Source organism: Doryrhamphus excisus, linkage group LG2 (genome assembly GCF_037039965.1).
Source record: "Doryrhamphus excisus strain RoL-2023G ecotype Guam linkage group LG2, RoL_Dexc_Guam_v1.1, whole genome shotgun sequence".
Classification (NCBI taxonomy): domain Eukaryota; kingdom Metazoa; phylum Chordata; class Actinopteri; order Syngnathiformes; family Syngnathidae; genus Doryrhamphus; species Doryrhamphus excisus.
In genome coordinates, this window is record NC_136358.1 from 26,824,397 (window position 1) to 26,830,749 (window position 6,353).

At 38.2% G+C, this 6,353-nt stretch overlaps 1 long non-coding RNA gene across 2 annotated transcripts in view; it reads left to right on the forward strand.

Moving 5' to 3' along the window:
- The window catches only part of LOC131110002 (uncharacterized), a 30,397-nt gene extending 24,044 nt beyond the window's left edge, over positions 1–6,353 (forward strand). For both annotated transcript variants that reach the window (XR_013627004.1, XR_013627005.1), the window contains exon 4: positions 6,237–6,353. This is a non-coding gene — a long non-coding RNA (uncharacterized LOC131110002). The remainder of the gene's footprint in view (positions 1–6,236) is intronic.

Genomic DNA, 6,353 nt, shown 5'->3' on the forward strand with positions numbered 1-6,353 from the left:
GCCCCCATCTAGTGCAAAAAGGCAAGTATTGGTAATTATTCTTGTGGAAAGACCAAAATGTCCCTTATTTTCCAGGAAATTTCCAAATTCACAATTTGACGGGTAAGCCCAGACGCCATTTGTAGGCCTGGACTCGGATTACATTGCCTCGCAGCAACAAAATTAAATTTTTACCTTATAATAATATGGAGTGCATGAGAAAATGGAAAGCCACCTCCTGTGCACATGTACAGAACACATTCACTGTGACATGATTTATATCTTAAATAGCTTATTTTGTCAGATTATATGTACTATATTGGGTAATACCAGTATAGATGTTACTATAGGGGTGTTATTTCATGTCCAGGGGGCTCTAATAATATAAAAACCTATGTAGAAGATTGTAAGTGTAAGTGTTCTATGCCATAACTATGGAAATTTTTCATTCCATTTTCCTTCTGGCTTTGACTTTTCTTTGCTAGTGACCTAAACCAAGAAAAATAAACTTTTTTTCCGGAATCATTTTGCTGGTAGACCGGTGATATTGGTTATTGGCTACTGAAAATTGGTATGAAAATTTAAAAAATATAAAAAAAAACATTTTTAGTTTTTGAATTTGTAGTTATTGATGGAACGAGCCGTTGAAGATGGAGTGTTTTAGTTTCTTCTAATTTCTGCCTGGCAGCAGCCTAGTTGACATTGACAGACAGATTTGTAGTATCTCATCCCGTGTGTGTTAGTGTGTGTGTTAGTGTTAGTGTGAGTGTGTTTGTGTGGCAGGCAGAGGACAGTCAACATCTGCTGTGGTCACTCCTGCTCATCATCTCCTTATCGCTACTCTCATCCCCGTCTGTTCCTGCTTTCCATGTGCACACACACACACACACACACACACACACACACACACACCTTCCTTTCCTTCCGTCTGTTGGCGGCATTTCCTCACCTTCACTCTGCTCCTCATTCACAGATTTTGCAGGCGTTTGCGTCAACACCATATACAGGTCATTGGGGTCCTGTTGCAGGTTGGACACACTTTTCCAACACACACACACACACACACACACACCCTCAAACGAGTCTAGAGCCCAGTCGTTTAGAGTACCCCGCCCCTCTTGAAAGTAAACCACCGCATGAACATTTCTAATGAAATTATAAGTCAGATTGACAAGCGCCTTTTTGCTTTGCTTGCCACTAATCGCCTCTCTCAAAATCCTTCCTTTTATGTGTCGCCATCTGAAGGCAAACTCTGCGCTTCACCCATCTATTCCTTGCTGTGTGTGTGTGAGAGAGAGAGAGAGAGAGAGAGAGAGAGTGGGGAAGTGTAATGGAGAGAGTGTAAAAAGGAGTGTGAATGTAGGACAGTGGGGAGGAGGTCGACTAGAAGAAAGAAAAGAAAGTGGGGGAGGAACAGAGAAGGAGAGATGTTTGGCTGTAGACCAAAGATGAGAGAAGACGCACACATGGGGATTGTTTGTTAGTTACTACCTGATGGAATGTAGTCATGTTTGATAAGTCATTTCCATATATAAATGATCACCAATAAATCTTATGGGTGATCATAACCCAGTGTGCTAAGACATGTAAAGGGGCTATGCTATTCCTCCAACAACTAGTGAACTAGCTTGCCATCTCCAGTCACAAATCATCACCTAACCTAACAAAACAGCTATTTACCTCTTTTTGGTCAGGATGTATTAAATATTTTTCTCTTTAAAAATATTTAATTGATTATATCCAGAGGTCATGACCCCCTACCACATGTACAAATTACAATTATAGTTATAACCACAATAATTTCACTGAATTAATGCCCCCCCCCCCAAAAAAACAGTTCCTGTAGGTTTCTGATTGAACATGCGCAGTCTTTGTTCCACTCTGAATATTTGTCGAGTTGAATATTTAATTACGGTAGACTAATTCACAGAATAATTTACAGCATCCATGAATATTCCTATTCTATTTAGCTTGAGTGTGCCTTGACTGCTAACACTTTTAATTGGGCTTATGATGCTTATCATTGCCAGTTATGCTACCTACTGCAAATTGGAATTTTGCAGGATGTAATACAAATCTTACAAAATGAGAAGAAAGTCGAAAATTGGGGCTTTTAATTGGGAATTATTTCAAACTAATCCCAGAATGCTGCTAAAACATGCTTGTCGCACATTGTGTTGTTGAGTGAGTCACTAAGAATGTCGCATAGCAATGAAAGCGACTTGTACAACACCGCTTGACTCGACACTGTTGCATGTTAAAAGCAGGACTTGACGGATGTTTCTCCCCGTGTGGGGGTGTCGTGTCAGGCAATTAGAAACTCAATTCCTGCGGGACAAAGTGAATGAGGGTACATTTCTACAGGAAGCTACATTGATCACACAAACATCAGCGTATTGATCTGTGCTTCCAGGATGTAATGTCACAGCAGCGCGTCATGAAAGGTGTGTCAAATATTGTGGTTCGTATTTTTACATGATGTAAATGTCTGGGATAAATTACGTCACATGGGAATGCCGTGTCGCTTTTTTTTTACGGGTCCTAATGACCCATAAATGCTCGTAAATAAACCTCTTTATGACTTTCTGACACCGATGTGTCATTCCACGATAAATTGCCGTTTGAACATTAATCTATTGTGTTTTTTATAAATTAATTAACTCATTCAATACAAGCCTTTTTTGTCGTTTTTGATGATTTTGACAGATTTCTTTAAAGGGGAACTGCACTTTTGCCCATCATTCACAATCCTTATGAGAAACATGAATACATTTCTTTCCCTTTTGTGTGCATTCTAGCGTGAGAAAACAAGTTATGTGAGCTAGCTAACAACAGACATCATGGGAAATACCGACAGTATTTAAAAAAAAAAAAGGGCAACGGTGTTACAGTACAACCAAGCTAGCAGCCAACATGAAAAACTATTTTTATCTGGCAAACTAACACAAGGTCTTGCTTATCATGTTTTTTGAGGAAAAAAATGGCCAAACTTCAAAAGAAAAAATATATACTGTGTATACTATATTTTCTGGAATATAAGTCGCTCCAGAGTATAAGTCGCACAATGCCAAAAATGCATAATTAGGTAAAAAAAACCATACATAAGTCGCACTGGATTTTGCGGGTAATTTATGTTATGACCAAAACAGACATTACGTCCTCTTGGAAGGTAAGTTCTAACAATAAAAGAATAGAGAACAGGCTGAATAGGTGTAAGATATGCTAACACAATGCTTATTCAGCTACACAAAAAATAAACATGAACAGAAAAGGTGTACAGTTTTTTTCATTTATAAGTCGCTCTGGAGTATAAGTCACAGGAACAGCCAACCTATGAAAAAAAGTGTGACTTATAGTCCGGAAAATATGGTACATATACTGTATATATACACAGGTATTTTTTTTATTACAAAAATTCAGCAAATTTGCAGAATCGTATTTGCGATTTGATAGCATTTAGCCTTTTTCCTGGCTGCATGAATATACAGTATAAACATGTTGTCACTGTCTGAGCTGTCAGAAAATACCTAAAAGCTGGGGAAAATACCTAATGAGAAATGTTGATACTTCGACCTTTTTACAATGAAAGTCAGGGAAAAAACAAACAAACAAAAAAAAAAACTCAGCTGGGTGGAAATCAATTCCTGGACTTCATTCATGGATTTTATGTCTGGTGTTGCAAAGTTGGATCTCACACACTTTTACAATGAGACTTGACTTTGTGTGTGTGTGTGTGTGTTTCCGCTATGATTATGTGTCTTATAAAGATATTTTGGTTGGCCCATAAAAAATAGTGAGGGCACCAAAAAGGCACCAGGGAAACAAACAGCACAGGTAGACACAAAGGCTGCTGGGAAATGAGATTCATTATGATTGTGTCAAATAAAGGATGCCGCTGAGGGCGCCAAACGGTATTTTTTGTTTTTTCTAAGCTGGCCCCCAGGTGGGGCGTCCACTCCTGCAAAGCTTATTGTGGAAATGACTTGTATCCGGCCTAAATGAAGCTGGATATTTGCATTTCCTTTCATTTTGGAAAATGCCACCAATGACAGTGAGGTCCACAGGAGCATTAGTAGGAAAAACACACAACGGCATCACACAAACTATTCCAGACATGTTTTAGGCTGCAGGGGTTCCTAATGTTATGGCCGTGTCTATGTCTGCCAATGAAATGTTGGTGGTCAAGCCACTTGAATGCATTACAATGTGTTGTAAATGCAGCGTAGGATGTTGCCAATGCCTGAGTGATGTTTGCGTATAAGAGGATGTTGTTGCTGTTAATTCATCCCCTCTGGACATTTATGCCCTCTTTGTCTTTGCTTTCTAATTGGACAGCTGAGTGCAAATGGTCAGTGGGAACATCACCGATCATTCAACTAACAGACTAATTACTCAGCGCTACGTTCCCTTTCTCACTCGCCAATATTATTAGCTTTCTCCTGCTGGCTCTTGGTTGAATACACACTCTTATTAAACTAAATATATGCATATTGAAACAAATGTTATGTATTTCTTGCCTAAATTGAGTGTTCCCAAACATAAAAATGTCAAAATGAACTAAAATACAAATTTAAGGCATTCAAAAACACTGTGAATGACATGTAGTATTCTATATTAGTCACTAGATGTCAGTAAAGTTACTGTAATGTTTGATGAGAATCACCGGACCTGATCGCCATAACAACAGGCGTTTATTGCAGGTTTGAGTGATCTCTCAACAGGAACAATAACCCTTAATAAAAACATGGGTTACTGTTACTGTTGCAGCCCAAAATAACCTGAAGCTCACCGCTGAGCCGCTGACTGGGCTCCCCTTGGGAACACATTTATTGCAACACGCCAACACAAGTCTTATTTATGTCTTAAATGGCTTATTTACTCTTATTATCTCGTCGATATTGGTTGCAAAGGTGACAATAGGGGTGCTAGTTCATGTCTGGAGGGCTCTAATAATGTTAAAAAACAAATTTAGGAGATCGTTTCTATGTTTTAAATACTAAAATATTCCATTTTGAAATAAGGAATCCTACTTCCCCAAAATTCACTGCCAGGATTTGAAGATCATTGCGGAGGAATTATGGTAATGGTTTAATTTCATTTGAACATGCATCAGATTACAATTGAATGCATCCCATAATAAGTTCACAGTTCCACATGTCCAATAGGAGTAGGAAGAAGCAAAGCTTATTAAATCCTACCCCTCCATCTGGTACTTTTACAATCAGTAACTGTTACATTTGTTCACCTCCTGCTTTCCTAATATAGTTTTTTTTTTTAAATATATTTTTTTCAAGTTTTTTTTGTCATGTAGCGAAGTAGGAGGTGATATGAGCATCCAATGCCATAATGGGTACCATAGTAAGTGTCAATATAGTGATATATATAGCACATCATGACTGGTTCAAGACTCTTCATCCTTGTATTTAGCAAACATCAACTGCTTGTATTGTTTTGGCGGTGAAAGTATTTCTAATTTCATCTGTTTTTTTTGTGCACGTGAAATAGCGTACATGAACATTTGAACCCAAACCTCATGAGAGGGATTTTAATTTGTAATTATCTTTTCCGGTTCCCAGAGGAATGAAGCCTTCATATTAGACTTTGCTTGAATGAGAAGTGAATAAATGAGAGCGCACGGCGTCGTTAGCGATGCAGCCAAAAACAGCCCAATGAACATCCGCTATCAAATCTAATTGACTTTCATTAAAAACACTTTAAAGCAGGGGTCTCAAACACGCGGCCCGCGGGCCAAATGTGGCCCGCAGGATACTAGTTTGAGGCCCCCGCCTTGATATGAAAGTTTAAAGTTTGATATGGATGCTGTATGGTATATCATGTACCCAGAAAAAAATTATTACGTTTGATTAATGTTCATGTTAAAGGTTAAATAACTGTTAATAGTTATCCTCCCTATCCGTGTGGAAGTGGTAAGTTTTTGGCTATTTAAGTTTAAAGGAAATAACTTGAAGGCTACCGCTCTCTAGTTTGCGAGTTAGCATGTGTCTCAAGACCCTGCAGTTGCGCAATATGTTGTAAATAAAAAGAGTATAAATGTGACTATAGTCGTGTTTTGTCATGTCTACAGGGCTCTAATAATGCTTTGTTCATTTTAATCTGAAAAAAATAATTTGTCTACCCACCAACTATATGTGGTTTATTAAGTTTTTAATATTTGCCGTTTTATTATTATTATTATTATATTTATTTATTTATTACAAAATGTGTTAAATAGCTTTTTTTTATGTGACTTTGTTCAGGTGCTGATGTCTTTCCGGATGGGTGAGAATCAATCTCCCAACTTCCTGCCCTGGCATGGTGTCGTGTTGCGTTCGTGCACCAGCATGTGAAATGCTAAACAGCAGCCATCCAGGTGA